Source organism: Cyprinus carpio, chromosome B22 (assembly GCF_018340385.1).
Source record: "Cyprinus carpio isolate SPL01 chromosome B22, ASM1834038v1, whole genome shotgun sequence".
NCBI lineage: Eukaryota > Metazoa > Chordata > Actinopteri > Cypriniformes > Cyprinidae > Cyprinus > Cyprinus carpio.
This window is the reverse complement of record NC_056618.1, coordinates 9,140,742-9,159,909: the sequence shown is the minus strand read 5'-3', so window position 1 is coordinate 9,159,909 and position 19,168 is coordinate 9,140,742. Positions and strand designations below refer to the sequence as shown.

The window sequence follows — 19,168 nt, the reverse complement described above, 5'->3', positions numbered from 1 at the left end:
TTTTTTTATTCGTTATGAAGATATGATCTGACAAATTGTAATAACTGTATTTGATAATAAAAAAAAAAAAAAAAAAAAAAAAAAAAAAAAAAAAAAAAAAAAAAAAAAAAAAAAAAAAACCAGGGGGCAAGGAAGTCGACGGGAAGTTGAAGTCGGCCGCGTGCCGCCATCTTGTAGCAGAACTTCACTTGCGTTAGCATCCCATTGACTCCCATTCATTTTGGCGTCACTTTGACAGCGAATAACTTTACATATGAGGTGTTTAAAGACTCCATTTGTCCATTATTTATTTCTAAAGATACACGACAATGTATAAAGGGGCTCCATTACCTTCTATGTTACATTATGGCCCCGTAGAAACAGTTTTTGTAAAAATAGGCTAACGATTGCGTCATAACCCACTCGACTCTCTGTCGCACAGTAGAGAATATTACCGTACAGACAGGAGGAGAAGCTCGCAGGCAATCGGGGAGACGTCAAGAGATATGGCGTACTGGCGTTAAATTTTAAAAATACTATACAAAATAATTAATCAGAATACTTACTCCTGCTCACTCAGGGCCCAAGAAACTCCCCGCTCAAGCTCGCCGTCTCTGCAAGATTAACGATGGCAGTTTGCCACGCACAGCTACTAGAAGATTTACATCTGTCAGACAGGTTGCTGACGTCATCAAGTTTAGTTTGAGTCTGCTCGTCAGAAATGGAAGTTCTAAAAATCGCTAAAAATGGGCTTCACTTGTCTCAATTGAGTTCCAATGGGGTCGCTGTGTCCATTTCTTTTTACTGTCTATGGGTTACACTAACATTATTTTTTCTATACTGTTTAATGCTAAATGCTATAATGTTTTAATGCTATACATATATATATATATATATATATATATATATATATATATATATATATATATATATATATAATATATATATATATATATATTCATTTAAATTGGTATGCTATATGTGTGACAATTGTACTGGTATTGGTACTGACTACTGAAATCTTCAGATCACTTTGTGAGTAAACAGTTTAAGGACATCCCATCTACCTCAAATGAATGCTTTTAGGATCAGGCGGCGAGTTACCATCATCATCCTCCTGTAAGAAAACACATTCACAAAAGGTCAAATGAATGAGGAGGTCTGATGTTTAAGTTACACAAAATAAATAAATACTCAGCAAAAAAGAAATGTACCTTTTCACTACAAGATTTTTATTTATTTTTTTTTTTTTTTTTTTTTTTCATTTAGACGGTGGGCCGAGGGTCCATCTGCTTTACTTTTCGAAATGGATGATCCCCATGGAGGGAGAACCTGGATTTGCAAAGTTGGGATGGTTGTTTTATTCTGAACGATATGAAAAGTGTTGCCACTCCCATTTATTGCACATTTTTCCCCGAAATCATAATGCACGACCCGTAACTATGCAGGCAAACGCGGTTGCCTACTATATTAATTGATCCAATAGCGCGGCAAGATACTGGCATGGGATTATTATTAACCAATCAGATAAAGTTTATTTAGAACAGCTGTTACACGGATGATTTAGCTGTCAGACACGAGCAGCAGCAGCGCATTGATCATCGTCAAGGACATTCTTTGTGTGACTGTAAGTATTCATTTAATTAGAATATGATATCTATATAAAATGTTTGTTTTGTACACTGTGTCGTTCAAACGTGTGTAAGCGTCTCGTTAGTGTCGTTTTAAGTAGGGTAACGTTTCAGCTGGCGAACTAGCAGTAGCCAGAGCCGTTGAGAATATCATATTCAACGGCTCTGGCAGTAGCTAGCATCATGCGATTACATATTTGGTGTAAACATTCCATTCTAACTGTAACACTTCGTCCAACTCACATAGACTACAGCTCCACTGTATGTTGGCGGATAATTACCTCAGACCGTTTTGTAAACGTTTGCCTTGAGTTTTTGGCACATATGAACCTGTTGATGTTTAAGACATATATTTAATTATCAGTTACATCTGACATAACGTTAAAGGGTCAGTATTCTAATATTCTAACCAATATTCAATATTCAAACCGGAGAGCTAAGAGCTCTAACGTTAGTTAGAACTGTATGTAATAGAAATATGATTATAACTATCAAAGAACATAGGCTATCAAACAGAGCAGAGTTATAATGTACATAAACATGTCATACAGATTTACTTCTTCAGGAGTAGCAAACACACCACTCCCCACACGTGTACATACACACACACACACACACACGTGCCCTAGTCATCTTTAAGTGACTTATTGTCACAGTTTACACACTGACAGAGGTTTGTACATGGCAGCTCATGCAGTTTACATGTGCATTTCTACCCTTAACACTAGGGATGCTCATATTGACCGTTTTGACCGTTAACCGAAAGTAAAAATTTTGACCGATTAATACTATCAGTTAAACGGTTTAAAACGTTTTTTTAAGGTTCTTTTTTTTAGTTTGCTGCATGGTTTAAAAATAAAATAGCCTACTATATAGCTTATATTTATTAACTCACGGAGAGCGTCGGCACGCGCAACCACACACGTGACACATGCCTGCAGAATTTTTTTTTCCGAGCAAGGGAAGCAGAATGAAGCGAGCGAAAAGAAGCACTGTGTGGGATCATTTTAACAGAAAGGGCGACGAAGTTACCTGTAAATTATGCGGCGCCGTATTAAAATACAGCAGTAGCACAAGTGCGATGCAGTACCATTTACGAAGCAAACACCCTAAAGCTTCGAGTGATGAAGGGCAACAAACTTTGCCCTCCATGTTATCAGGGAGAAGATGCGATGAACGGCGATCTGAGGAGATAACGCAGAGAATCTGTTCAGTGGTAATTTTTGCACAAACGGAGAAAGAAGCCGCAAAAGCAAAACTTATTGAAATGTGTGCTGCTTTGGAAAAGCGCTTCCCGAAGCTGGCAACTCTAGCGAGACGTTGTGTATTCCCGGTACATCTGTCCCATCGGAGAGGGTGTTTTCTGCCGCGGGTCTAACTGTCAACAGGCTGCGCTCCACTGACCCCACATCACGTTGATATGTTGCTTTTTTTAAATAAAAATTAGACACGGTGTTGAGGTAGAGCTGCTATTTTTATTTAACGAAAAATCTTAGTCTAACGAAAAAAATTGACGGTTTTTGAAAGCTTCGTTCAAACGGATTCAGTGTTTTCTTTTTGTCATCTTAATTTAATTATTTAAGTTTTAAAAAATATATTTAGTGTAGGCCTATTTTGTTTTTTATTTGTATTATTTTATTAGATTTTTCTCTCACTGTCAGAAATGCTGCAGGTGCGTGGAAATTTAAACTGAATCCAGGTTCTGTTGTTGATCTGTTTCTGTATGCTGCTGTTTGCACTTTGCACGTTAAAATAAACCCTTTGAGTTAAAAAAAAAAAAAAAAAAATGTTTGTATTTTTTAAAGGGTCACAGATACGCGTCAATTTTATTTGTATTTAATGCCAATTCAATATTATAATCTTATCAGTTAACGGTTAATAATCGATTAACGAGCGGCGGTTGTCGGTCGGGAAAATTAATCGAAATGAGCATCCCTGTCAATTTTATTTGTATTTTTTTTTTTTTTTTTTTTTTTTTTTTTTTACACCAGCAGTGCACAAGTTCCAGTATGGCCTCTGGAGCTGGTGGAAGTGTCATCCAGTCCACTCTGTAGAAATCTCCTACCATCTTCCAGCCGTGATTTACAGGAGGAGGAATGTCTGGCATGCACTCAAGACTCCTTCTGTGTACTGCAGCCTGATAGCTTGCCCGCTGGATGTGTTTATCTATTCTGCTCTTATATATAATATATATATTTAATTTATATTACTGTATGCCATACTACTACTTTCTTAACTGTATACTACTGTCCATACTGCACTGTACAGTACAGGTCAAAAGTTTGGAAAATTACTATTTTTAATGTTTTTTGGAAGAACTCTCTTCTGTTCATCAAGCCTGCATTTATTTGATCAAAATATTTCACAGTAATATTGTGAAATATTATTACAACTTAAAATAATAGTTTTCTATTTGAATATACTTTAAAAAAATAATTTATATTCCTGTGATGCAAAGCTGAATTTTCAGCATCATTACTCCAGCCTTCAGTGTCACATGTAACATCCAGTCTATCACATGATCATTTAGAAATCATTCTAATATTCTGATTTTATTATGAGTGTTGGAAACAGTTCTGCTTTCTAATATATTTGATAAATAAAAGGTTAAAAAGAACTGCATTTATAAAAAAAAAATATATATATATATCTTTTTTACTATAACTTTTTATCAATTTAACACATCCTTGCTGAATAAAAGTATTGATTTTATTTAAAGAAAGAAAATTACTGACCCCAAATTACTGACCAGTAGTGTATGTTGTTGTTACAAAATATTTCTATTTTTAAAAACATAGCTTTTTTTTTTTTTACTTTTTATTCATCAAAGTATCCTAAAAAAGTATCACATGTTCTGAAAAAATATTAAGCAGCAGAACTGTTTCCAACTTTGATAATGAATCATCATATTAGAATGATTTCTAAAGGATCATGTGATAATGATCCTAAAAATTCAGCTTTGCATCACAGAAATACATGATAATTTAAAGTATAATAAATTGAACAGCAATTATTTTAAATTGTAATAATATATCACAATATTACTTTTTTTTTTTTTGCTGTATTTTTGATCAAATAAATGCAGGCTTGATGAGCAGAAGAAAACTTCTTTCAAAAACATAAAAAATAGTAACGTTTCCAAACTTTTGATCTGTACCAAATGTCTAATACTGAACTGCCTGTCTATACAATATAATACCAACCTTCCTTTGCAGTTTCTTCAACTAATACTACTTTCTTCTCTCTTCTCCTTTGTGCTCGTTTTATCTTCGTGATATTTGTGAAATGGATGTGGTAGCCAGTGTTAGCTGGTTTGACTAACTGGTTTGTAGGTTCCTGGTTTTGTAACTTGTATGCCTGTACTGCCTCTTCTGCAATGATACCTCCACTGCCCTCAAGGTCTTTCCACAGAAACACTGATTTAATAAATTTCCCAACTTATGTCTGTGAAGGGAATGGTGGGTCCTCAAATATATGCATACAGCACTTCATGTTTTGCCATTTCATCCAAGTAAACATGGGCGGGAAAAAGAGTATTGTCTGTCTGTTTTTTTTTTTTTTTTTTTTCCATGATGTTTCCAAGCAATACCAATTATGTCAAATGTGTTAAATCAGAAGGGTGTATTTATTAAAGATTACAAAGAAATGACAGGACATCGGAGGACATTTTTACACTAAAATAAAAACAGTACAAATGGATAACGTTACCTCTACGTTCTCATTTTGTGTCAAACCAGACTTGTAGCAAAATTAAGTAAAATAGTTCTTATCTTAAATAGTACAATCTTAAATCCTGGGCGCCAAGCGCGCCAGTGTGTTCACAAACGCGTCACCAACACCGACACTTTCCACGCACGCTATTGGATGAAGGCAACAAATACGTCATGCAGGTCAGACCCCGCACGTAGCTGCTTGCTCTATTCGCCGGGAAAATAACCTGGAGAAAGTAACCGATATTATAGAAATGGACAAAGTGTGTGAGTGGCAACAATTTTTTATTTGCTTTGTTGAAAAGCGTAGCGGTTATATATAAAAAACTGGGTTATCCCTCACCACAGATCGTTTTGAAAACACGAAATCTCCCCTCGGGGGGTCGGTTCCGCCCACCGTCTTGTTATATGGTTTATAATTAATAGATTGAGGATTACTAAGAAAGTTGATGTCTAACTTTAAAAAATGAAGGAGGGAAAAGGGTAGAGAATGATGTCCACATCATTTCCACTTTCTTAAGTGAAAGTGGAATGATTTATCCTTTCATTTTTCTTTTCTTTCTTTTTGAGTTTACTAGAGACTTGGAATTGGAACAGTTGATTGTGGAAAGGTTTTCATTCCCTAATAATTTAGCACAACATGTTAAACTGCATCAGATGGTCATCTTCTGTAGTATAGTTTAAACTTGAAGTATTGTTTTATTTCAATATCACATCTAGAATTCTTGAAATGATGCACTGGTGTTTTCTAACAAGACAATTGCTCTGTGACAAAGGCTGCACATTGTGTTGTTAATATTATTGTTATTTACTTTATTTGGGAGTTATTTGTGTTTTTAAATGTTTTGGCATTGCCTCACTGGTAAATATCTGGTTCTGTGTTGTTAAAAAATAAATACAAGATGACTATTTTACAGTGCACCCTTTTGTTTTAGTCAACAATAAAAACAGAACACAGTTTGCACAGTATTATATTATATATATATATATATATATATATATATATATATATATATATATATTGTTAAATTAGCTGTATGTATTACTTACATTCTGTGGTACTGCTGTCCGGCTCCTGCGGCGATAGTTAACCACACCAGCAGCCGCAGCCACCAGAAGAATAACAGCAACAACTATTCCTGCAACAGCAGCTGGAGACAGATCTGAATCTGGAACAGCTAAAAACATGAATGATAATAAATCCCATATTAAGCAATATCTTTGAATGATATTTACTGCTCCAGGTGTGTGTGTGTGTGTGTGTGTGTGTGTGTGTGTGTGTGTGTGTTCACTAGTGTGTGCGTGCACTTGGATGGATTAAATGCAAAGCACAAATTCTGAGTATGGGGTTACCATACTTGGCCACACATCACTTCACTTTCACTTTCTAGTTCAGTCATCATATGAAATTGATTAACATGATAAGTTGCACATTCTGTTGTTTCTAGCATGCTTTCAGCATCACAGAACGCTCAGCTCAAAAGAAAGCAGCATGGCTCATAATGAAACTTACTGGTATTATTAATTTTGCATGTTAATAACGTCATTCAAAGTGTCTTTGACTCAAAACAGTCTGGTCACTGTGGTTTTGGCAAGTAAGACATATTTCTGGATCAACATCTTTTTTGTTTTTCCTGGATCAACATTTTTGTCCAAAAAAACAGACCTAACCCTATCCCTACCCCTAAACCTACCCATAATTTATCCCTAAAATCAGAGGGAAATGATGATTGAATAACAAGGGTGTAGAATCACCTAACTCTGGTTGTAAGGCTAAAATTTTAATTTTCCGTAAACTTATCCCTCGATTCTGATTGGTTGATTTGAATATTGTTCCAGGATCAACATGTTGCACTTGCTGAAATCACATTCAAAACCAAACAGCCCACAGTCCAAATCCCTACACATATCGGGCTGTAAAGATTTTTCTTTTTTAAAGTTATTTACTCACAAGTGACAGAAACACTGAATCTCTTCATTGTGGTGATACTACAGCTGCTGTTTCTGCTGCTGATCTGTAGTTTATAATCTCCAGAGTCTGTGGTTATGTTGTTTTTCCCAATAATGGATCCAGTCTGATGATCCAGCTTCAGTCTGCCTCTGAATCTCTCTTTACACTGAACATCTGTACAGATCTTACTCTGATCTCCAGTGATTTCAGTCTCATTAAAATACCAGGTCATCACATCATTTGAGTGTTTTATTACACCAGAGTCTAAAGTGACAGATTCTCTCTCCGTCATTTCATGTAGTTCAGCAGCAGGAACCTCTGAAACACAAACCAACAGCAGCTGGAGGATCTTGTATTTTAAACTGCATTTAAACACTCATTAAATGACTCACCAGTGACAGAAACACTCAAGATCTTTTCACTGTAGTTGTTGCTTATGATCTTCAGTTTATAATCTCCAGAGTCTGTGTTTGTGATGTTCATGATGGTCAGAGATCCAGTCTGATTGTCCAGCTTCAGTCTGTCTCTGAATCTCTCAGGACCTGCATTACACTGAACATCTGTACAGATAAAACTGAGATCTCTATTGATTTGTGCGATGCGAGTGCCACTGAAATACCATTTAATATCTTCTTGTTGGTTTGTTTCAACTCCAGTGTGTAGAGTGACTGAATCTCCCTCCATCAAAGGCACAGATACTTTATCAAACGCAACTGAAGAAGAAATAGAAGCACAAACTCAAATAGTGATGTGAATTTGTTTTTTTAATGTTTTTTTATTAGTGTTGTAAATATTTTTTTCTGATTTTTGTATGGATTGTTGGTTTATTTATGTCTGAATTCATAATTTATCACATGCAAAACAGCAGAAGAACATCCACTTCCCGATTCATAATTTTAACTCTTTCCCTCTACATATAGACCTATTTGAACATGCAATTAATAAAACGTTTTTATAGACTCATAATAAATATTACAAAGATGACTAGTACCCACAAAATTACATTAAATAATTATTTTACACCGCATAAATGCCATGTTTTCTACAGTTTATAAACATATTTTAGTCCTTAACCTTCCACGTAAATAACGTGTATAGGCAACATTACGAATTTGGCAAAAGCTTTCACCCAAAGCAACTCAGATTACATCCAAGCTACATTGGATCAGTTTACGCACTGATAATAAATGTAAACTTTTACTCAAGTTAGCATACTTGTTTATACCGTTACGAGACATGAAAAATTATAAAATTTTCACGTAAATTAAACTGTTCAACTGCCATAGAATCGATTTTTGTGGTTAAAATGTTTTTCACTGACCATAGATTTCTGTGAACAGTGTTAGGCTGTTTTAAACCGAACCGTTTACGCGAACAATAAGTATGCAAAGTAGGCTAGAAGAAAAAGGGAGATTGTAACGAATAAGACCTCACCATGGTAGGGTAAAAACAAAGTCACTGCGAGTGCATTAAAAATAAGCTTCATAATCACTTTTTTCCGCTCAGAAAACGAATACGAATTCTTATTAATAAGTGTTTGTCTGCGTTAGCTGCTCCCGTAAAGCGAAAGCGGAATCTCCAAATGGAAGTAGCGTATCCAGTTCCGATAGTTAAATATCGTATAAATATAATGGCTATAGTAGGTTATTACAGCGCTTAATCCTAACCCATCAGGAGTGTATTAACTGGTAAATGATTGTTTATTACATTAATAACTCAAGGTAAAGTGTGTGTGTGTGTGTGTGTGTGCGTGTGTGTGTGCACTACTGTGTGTGTGCACTTGGATGGATTAAATGCAAAGCACAAATTCTGAGTATGGGTTACAATACTTGGCCACACATCACTTCACTTTCACTTCCTACTTCAGTCATCAATTGTATAAAATTGATTAAACTGATAAATGGCACCTTCTGTTGTATCTAGCATGTTTTCAGCATCACAGCACATTCAGCTCAAAAGGAAGCAGCATGACTCATAATGAAACTGACTGGTATTATTATTTTTGCATGTTAATAACGTCATTCAAAGTGTCATTGACTCAAAACACTGTGAGTTTGGCAAATAAGACATGTTTTCTGCATCAACATGTTTTTGATGATCCTGGATCAACATTTTTTTTTTTTTTTTATTTTTTTTTATTTATTTATTTTAAATACAGACCTAACCCTATCCCTACCCCTAAACCTACCCATAATTTATCCCTAAAATTAGAAGGAAATGATGGTTGAATAACAAGGGTGTAGAAGCACCTAACTCTTGTTGTAAGGCTAAAATTGAAATTTCCTGTAAACTTCTCCCTCAATTCTGATTGGTTGATTTGAATATTGTTCCAGGATCAACATGTTGCACTTGCTGAAATCACATTCAAAACCAAACAGCCCACAGTCCAAAACCCAACACATATCGGGCTGTAAAGATTTTTCTTTTTTAAAGTTAGTTACTCACCAGTGACAGAAAACACTGAATCTCTTCACTTTGGTGATGCTGGCAAGCTGCTGTTTCTGATGTTGATCAGTACTTTATAATCTCCAGAGTCTGTGGTTCTGGTGTTTGTGATGGTCAGAGATCCAGTCTGATGATCCAGCTTCAGTCTGTCTCTGAATCTCTCTTTACACTGAACATCTGTACAGATCTCACTCTGATCTCCAGTGATTTCAGTCTCACTAAAATACCACGTCATCACATAAATGCTACTTAAACTTATAGTGATTATTATTATTATTAGGTTGCCTTGAGAAAGCCAACCTACTGATCTGCTAAGCTTCTTCTTCTTCTAATTATTCTTATGAGACTAGCTTCTGAACGCAAGTTACTTGTTAATCATGCTGGCAACATTGTAGTAGTATGCCAATCATGTAAGCAACATGCTAGAAACATGCTAGTTACTTGCTAATCATGCCAGCCACATGCTAGTAACAGGCCAATCGTGTTAAAAACATGCTAATCATGTTTTTAACATGTTATCAGCATCTATCTAATCTGTCAAAATTTTCAAACTTCAGGCTTTTATAGCTGCTTTAAAATTTCAGGCTAGGCTTTCTCAAGCCAACCTAAAATTTGTCTTGACTAACTTTTTAATCTAGTTGTGATTTTATCGCTTTAGTATATAGCATTGCATAGTCATAACCCTCAATCTGGATTTTATCATTTTAACGAGTCTGGATTTCGTAAACAAAACAAATTTGGCAATAAAACAAGATAAACATAAAATAAGTTTTCTCTTTACTAATATAACATGAGTAATGTGAGAGTAGACTTGTGGAAATAAAATACGCGCATTACATTAAATTAAATCGACTCTGGCCAAATTACTTTTAACACATTTGTTCAGAAAGGGAGAGCTAAGGTGCAGAGGAAAATTCATGAGCGGGACAAAAAAAAAAAAAAAAAAAACAAGAGCGTCCAGTCTCCGCAGCTTTGATTGCAATAAGCATCATTCTTTATTAATGTCATGGCTATAGAAATATTACTCCACAAACAATAAATATTACTCCACAAACAATAAATAAATACAAAACATATAGCCTAAAAAAAAAAAAAAAAGTTAAAAATGTATAAAATTAGTATATGTGAAATTAAAATTACGGTACATAAAAACAAATGAAAATACAGTAAATAAAGGATAACAATACAAATGTTGCATTTCCCAATAAATCACAGGTTGTTATTTGTTAGTTAGTCATGTTGCCCAAAGATACAAAAAAAAAAAAGAAAAAAAAAAACCACAACAAGAAAAAAGCCTTTTTGCCCACCAGAGGGCTCCAGTGAAAAGCACTACAACTACTTTACCCCTTGAGCTTGTTTCTATCTTCAGTTGGAGAGGAGTCAAGTTAGGCTGAGTACAGTTACAAATCCTAGGGTTCAGGGCAGAGCAACATAAATGGGAAGGTTACATGCAAATTTAATCAACCCAAAAGTAGATATTTATTAAGGTAAAACATAAATGAATTAAGCAAACACAACTGAAACATAAAAAAAGAATAAACCGCTAATTAATAAAATTATAAAGCTTGGAAGAACCAGTGTATTTTTTCTATATAACTCTGATTGTGTTCATCTGACAAAAGATGGGCATATACAGGAATGGTTTCATCTACTCACTTAACACTTGTGCTCTGAATAACCACTCAACAAGATGTTTGTCCACCCAACAAATCAAACCACATCTCTAAAGAAAAATGACTCAGAATATGAATCTGAATAATGAACAATTTCAGTTACTTTCTGTTTTATCATTAAATGTAGTTTATACACAATTCACACAATATTTCTCTACTTTTAGCCATTTAACACAGACAAATACTTTATCACATAATAAGAACACTTCAAATCTTAAGGGTCCAAAGACTAACAGTATATACAAATGAATGAATTGTATGAGCTAGAAGAGTCAAACTCTGTGGTGGGAGGATTCACACAACATTAACCACTCTGCTGTGTTTTAGTGAATAGTTATATTAGATCAGACACTGAACTACTGGAAGAAAAAAAAAAAAAAAAAAAACTTGTTTCACAGGTTTTGTTTTGTTCTTGTGCTGGGGGAGTCTTAATGCATGAACTGATTTTATTGATCTTATGGAGGAAAATTGCATGTACTAGGTACATTATTGAATATTGTGTAACTTTTGTTACTAGGACAGCTGATATTACTGAAAACTTACGTGTTTTTGTTTTATACACATGTAATGTCTGTTTCATTCATAACTGAAAACCCTCATATGCATGGTTATCGAAAGTAATAGAAATGGCACTCCAGGAAACCCATAATATGGACAAATGCATCCAGCTATTGCTGTAACGGAGTAAAAAGATAATTGAAACGTTTTGAATGATGAAACATCAAGACAATAAACACTCAACTATGACAATATAATTCATCTGTGTTATTAAAACCAACTTGGGTATTTTTTTTTTTTAATCATTAAGTAGTTAATTTATAATCCATTGCACTTTTTGCAGTATAGAATGTATATTTCTGCATCATTCTATGGTAAGAAGCCACATCAGATTACAGAAGGGAGTTATTTCTAAAATTCTACTTTTGTTAAGTAAAAACATGCAATAATGTTCTCTTTTGTTGGACAACAGGTTTAGAAACAAGGGAAGATAACCAATAACCAGACAGACTCCAGACAATGGCTTTCAAATGATTTAATCATGGCCAGAAGTATCTTAGACCAGTTTCAGAGAAAATCCCCCCAACAAAAAGAGTACAACAGTTTATACAGCATAAGTGCTTGACAAAGGTGACATGATCAATTACATATTTCATGTCTAATATGATTGGTTCTTCATGTGTGATAATTCAGCAAACCATCTGTTACTAGCTCAAAGCAAATCTGGGTTTCTTGATTACTTCAGCTTGTTACTCAAATCATGAGGTTTATATATTTATATGTTTTTGGACAACTGTCTTGTTTTGTTTCCTCTTATTCAACACGCAGTAACTTTGGCGTAAGTGTTAGAGTCATTTAGTATTCAAAAGGAAATGTTATTTATAATGTATTTAAAAAAAAAAAAATCTTTCACAGAGCTGATCATATTTTTAATAATGTTTATCACATAAACATACAAAAACATAAAAATACATACATGATGTTTTGTGTTTCAGAAAAGATTGTCTTGTGGGTTTTGCTTCAATGCACTTTTTCCCTTGACTGATGTAAGCTTAGTAGAAAATGAAAGAAAATGAGCAACACCACATGAAAGACAAATCAAAAAACAAGAATGCTACCAAAAGAAAGAACCAATAAATCTAAAGCTGAAGAAGAATGGCTGATCTGATAATTATGTAAAGGCAATCATCTCCATCAAACTGTGATAATATTCTACAAGACAAATACATCAGCAAAATATAAAAACAAAACAAACAAACAAATAAACTTGATAATCACAGCTGAACACAACAGAACTGAAAAAGAGACTAGATGAAGAGCTGTCATGTCATTTATCTCACATGCACAAAAAACAAGCACGCAAACAAATAAAATACTATTCAGCACCAAATAAATATCACAGATGTTTAGTTTGATGAATATAAAGAATATCTACCAAATGTTTGAAGACTTAAAACAGTCATTGTAACATCCCTCCAGACAAACATCACATTAGTATTTTTGCAAGGTTTAATGCAAGAGTATTTAACATAGCTTGTATCATGTGCATCCATTTACAGGCATAATAAACACACTCAGAAGAAAGAAAAAAAAGTCAAGCTTATACCCCTGTGCATCCTTAAGGTCTTCCTTTTTCTTTTTTTACCTTTCTGACTTTTATTGTATTTGTCTTGTTTGTGTGTGACTTCTTATTTATGTATTTTATTTATTTATTTTATTTTTCCCGGACATTGTTAAGCACTTTGGTCAACCATGGTTGATTTAAATGTGCTATATAAATTTTCACAACATGGTGTCATCTTTTTTGAGATATCAACCTCAAATTTGGAACACAACTTTAGATTTATGACTTTGTCTTTCTAGCACTTTTTGGGTTAATGTTTTAGAAATTGTGTTGAATACCCTGTAATTGTTCAAATTGCCAAGGATCAGCAGTCTTACCTAAAAGTGATCAGGCAGACCAAACTTGCTCAACCTCATTAACTGTTAAAAAGCATTAAAACACATACATTTCCTTTGCAAATTGCTTGTGTTGGCTGTAAATAATCTTTTCTCTCTTTGATGTGTTTACATGCTTGCAAAAGAAAACAGAATACTTTTTTTTAGGCATTGCTTTAAAAAGGCCTTAAAGAGATTGAACCACTATAATTTCTGCTTGCAGCTACAATTTAAATTGATGCACAAGGGTTAAAGCAGGTTTTTTAGTTCTGGTGTAGCTGCTGTGTGTGTGTGTGTGTGTGTGTGTGTGTGTGTGTGTGTGTGTGTGTGTGTGTGTGTATGTGTGTGTGCATGTGTGTGTGAGTGCGTGCGTGCGTGCGTGTGTGTGTCAAAGTTTGGTCAACCAGTGTTTTTCTGTTGATGGTGGATGACCAAGGGTTAATGCTAGTGGTTAAATAATCACTTTTTTTTTTTTATTAAATTTTAAATTAAGTTTTCAGAAAACGACATTGTATCTTCTTATTTTTTCTTCTTACATTAATGCATCTTGATGTAATGGGAAACAAAACAAAAAGTTCCCTCAGTGTAATGCCTACCTTGGTGGGGTATTTGTGGAAACACAGTCCATTCTATCAGTGCGGATATAAACAGGCTGGACATAATGGCTGATATGTCAAACCAGATCAGTGCATTAATACTTCTTTTAGTGCAAAAGACACTAAAAGAAGTGTCTTTTGCACTAAAAGACCATCATCAGAGTGATGATGTGTGCGAGTTACCATCATCATCCTCCTGTAAGAAAACACATTCACAAAAGGTCAAATGAATGAGGAGGTCTGATGTTTAAGTTACACAAAATAAATAAATACTCAAAAAAAGCAAAAAAGAAATGAACCTTTTTACGCAGTTTTATTTTTTTTTTTTTTAGATTATCCGAAAAAAAAAAAAGAAAAAAAACTATACAGCTCTCCAGTAGAAAGAGTTTAACCCTTAAATGCATGAATGTTTCGCCAATCATTCTTACATATTCAGGTCTTTAGCGACCCGGACCTATATATCTAGCATGGATGGATCTCTAACTGCTGCAATAGCCAACACCCCACCCCCCCACCCAAAAAAAGACCTCTTGATATTTTAAGAACAATCACAGAAGATTAAAATAAAGCATATTTCATGACCTTTGGAAACTCAAAAGGGTTCGATTTGAGCAGATGATTTTACCATCGCTGTCATCGTCAGAGCACACTTCCACGGTACATTCAGCATCTGCCTCATATATACGATCTCAGCCATATTCTCAAAACTATTGTTTTCAATGACTTGATATTCAATATTTTGATCACTGGCAGATTATTCACCACGACCAGCATCAAATGCCAGTGACATTTATATTTCATTGCATTTAGTAATTGCTCTGCAGTAAAGCCATTCAAACCACTTCAATTTTTGCTGATGATATTTGTTTGTTTTATGCCTGCGGTAATTATGAGTGAAATGTCATCATTGTGTATCGAAAAGTGCCACCTTGAGGAGTAATGATGTTTTGCACATATTGAGTCATCAGATATCTAAATATAGTTGGTATAGTTGGGCAGAAAAAAAATACTTACACATTTACATACCTCAGGTCTCTAGCGACCCTATACACTTTTCTTGTAATATTGTTTATAACTGATAGATTGAGGAATACTAAGAAGGTTGATGTCTAACATTAAAAAATGAAGGAGGGAGAGGGTAGAGAATGATGTCCCGGGTCGCTGAAGACCTAAGGTATGCACTTCAGGGTTAAACAATGTTTTTCGTGTTTGATCGATGAACATTAACCATTTTTGCATGCATTTGTGAAACAGTTCTTAAGTGAAAGTGGAAAGTTTCATTTAATTTTTTTTTTCTTTCTTTTTGAGTTTATAAGAGGCTTGGAATTGGAACAGTTGTTTGTGGAAAGGTTTTCATTCCCTAATAATTTAGCACAACATGTTAAACTGCATCAGATGGTCATTTTCTTTAGTGTAGTATAAACTTGCATTGTTTTATTTCAATATCACATCTAGAATTCTTGAAATGATGCACTGGTGTTTTCTAATAAGACAATTGCTCTGTGACAAAGGCTGCACATTGTGTTGTTAATATCATTGTTATTTAGTTTATTTGGGAGTTATTTGTGTTTTTAAATGTTTTGGCATTGCCTCACTGGTAAATATCTGGTTCTGTGTTGTTGAAAAATAAATACAAGATGACTATTTTACAGTGCACCCTTTTGTTTTTGTCAACAATAAAAACAAAACACAGTTGCACAGTAAATTATATATATATATATATTTATATATATATATATATATATATATATATATATATATATAGTGCACCCTTTTGTTTTTGTCAACAATAAAAACAAAACACAGTTGCACAGTAAATGTACTGCTGTCCGGCTCCTGCGGTGATAGTTAACCACACCAGCAGCTACAGCCGCAGCCACCAGCAGAACAGCAATAACTATTCCTGCAACAGCAGCTGGAGACAGATCTGAACCTGGAAAAGCTGAAAACATGAATGATAATAAATCCCATATTAAGCAATATCTTTGAATAATATTTACTGCTCCAGGTGTGTTCATGGGTGTGTGTGTTTGTGTGTGTGTGCGAGTGTGTGTGTGTGTGTGTGTGTGTGTGTGTGTGTGTGGTGGTTGGTGTGTGTGTGTGTGTGTGTGTGCGTTTGTGTGTGTGTGTGTGTGTGCGTGTGTGTGCACTACTGTGTGCGTGCACTTGGATGGATTAAATGCAAAGCACAAATTCTGAGTATGGGTTACAATACTTGGCCACACATCACTTCACTTTCACTTCCTACTTCAGTCATCAATTGTATAAAATTGATTAAACTGATAAATGGCACCTTCTGTTGTTTCTAGCATGCTTTCAGCATCACAGAACGCTCAGCTCAAAAGAAAGCAGCATGGCTCATAACGAAACTGGCTGGTATTATTAATTTTGCATGTTAATAACGTCATTCAAAGTGTCTTTGACTCAAAACAGTCTGGTCACTGTGGTTTTGGCAAGTAAGACATATTTCTGGATCAACATCTTTTGTTGATCCTGGATCAACATTTTTGTCCAAAAAACAGACCTAACCCTATCCCTACCCCTAAACCTACCCATAATTTATCCCTAAAATCAGAGGGAAATGATGATTGAATAACAAGGGTGTAGAATCACCCAACTCTGGTTGTAAGGCTAAAATTGAAATTTCCTGTAAACTTCTCCCTCAATTCTGATTGGTTGATTTGAATATTGTTCCAGGATCATGTTGCACTTGCTGAAATCACATTCAAAACCAAACAGCCCACAGTCCAAAAAACCCAATACATATCGGGCTGTAAAGATTTTTCTTTTTTAAAGTTATTTACTCACCAGTGACAGAAACACTGAATCTCTTCACTCTGGTGACGCTGAAGCTGCTGTTTCTGATGTTGATCAATAGTTTATAATCTCCAGAGTCTGTGGTTCTGGTGTTCATGATGGTCAGAGATCCAGTCTGATGATCCAGCTTCAGTCTGCCTCTGAATCTCTCTTTACACTGAACATCTGTACAGATCTTACTCTGATCTCCAGTGATTTCAGTCTCATTAAAATACCATGTCATCACATCATTTGTGTGTTTTATTACACCAGAGTCTAAAGTGACAGATTCTTCTTCTCTCCTTCATTTCATGTAGTTCAGCAGCAGGAACCTCTGAAACACAAACCAACAGCAGCTGGAGGATTTTATATTTTAAACTGCATTTAAACACTCATTAAATCACTCACCAGTGACAGAAACACTGAAGATCTTTTCACTGTCGTTGTTGCTTATGATTTTCAGTATATATTCACCAGAGTCTGTGGTTGTGATGTTCATGATGATCAGAGATCCAGTCTGATGATCCAGCTTCAGTCTGTCTCTGAATCTCTCAGTACCTTCATTACACTGAACATCTGTACAGATATCACTGAGATCTCCACTGATTTGAGCGATGCGAGTGTCACCGAAATACCATTTAATATCTTCTTGTTGGTTTGTTTCAACTCCAGTGTGTAGAGTGACTGAATCTCCCTCCATCAAAGGCACAGATACTTTATCAAACGCAACTGAAGAAGAAATAGAAGCAAAATATACATTAGTGCTGTAAACAGAGAGAAATATGTCTGGATTCATAATGTGATTCACACATTCACTCATTACACAAACACACACACTTCTCATGGAGGACCTTATTCAACACAATCCACTTCCCGATTCATAATTTTAACTCTTTCCCTCTACATATAGACCTATTTGAACAAGCAGTTAATAAAACGTTTTTATAGACTCATAATAAATATTACAAAGATGACTAGTACCCACAAAATAACATTAAATAATTACTTTACACCGCGTAAAGTGTCGTGTTTTCTACATTTATATAACATTATTTTAGTCCCTTAAATCTCCCACATAAATAAAGTGTATAGGCAACATTACGAATTTGGCAAAAGCTTTTACCCAAAGCAACTCAGATTACATCCAAGCTACATGGGATTCATTACGGCACGATAAGAAATGTAAACTTTTACTCAAGTTTAGCATACTTGTTTATTACCATTACGAACATGAAAAATTATCACAATTTTCACGTAAATTAAACTGTTCAACTGCCAGAGAACCGTTTTTTTGAGTTAAAATGTTTTTTCACTGACCATAGATTTTCTGTGAACAGTGTTAGGCTGTTTAAACCGAACCATTACCCAACAAGTAGGGCTTCAAAAACGCCCAAGTCGCTAATAGGCCTAGCTACTACAAGAGGAAAAGGGAGATTGTAACGAATAAGATCTCACCATGGTAGGGTAAAAACAAAGTCACTGCGAGTGCATTAAAATAAGCTTGCATAATCACTTGTCGCTCAGAAACACAAATACGAATTCCTATTAATGAAAGTGTTTTGTCTGCGTTAGGCTGCTCCCGTAAGCGAAAGCGGAATCTCCAAATGGAAGTTGCGTATCCAGTGACGTAGTGACGAAAAGTGCTTTTCGTCCTGTTCGATAGTAAATATCGTATATAGTGAATATCGGAAGTTATTATATATATATTATATATAATATATATATATATCTATATATACTATATAGATTATATAGATATATATATATGTTATATACAGCGCTTACATCCTAACCCGTCAGGAGTTAATTAATTGTTAAATGTTTGTTTATTACTTTAATAACGCAACAAAGCAAAGTGGATGTGTGTGTGTGTGTGTGGGTGTGTGTGTGTGTGTATGTGTGTGTGTGTGTGTGTATATATATATATATATATAGTATATATATATATATA

General features: G+C 34.7%; 1 pseudogene; it reads right to left on the bottom strand.

Moving 5' to 3' along the window:
- Positions 1 to 929: 929 nt before the first annotated feature.
- LOC122141806 lies at positions 930 to 18,261 on the bottom strand (annotated as a pseudogene).
- Positions 18,262 to 19,168: the final 907 nt, after the last annotated feature.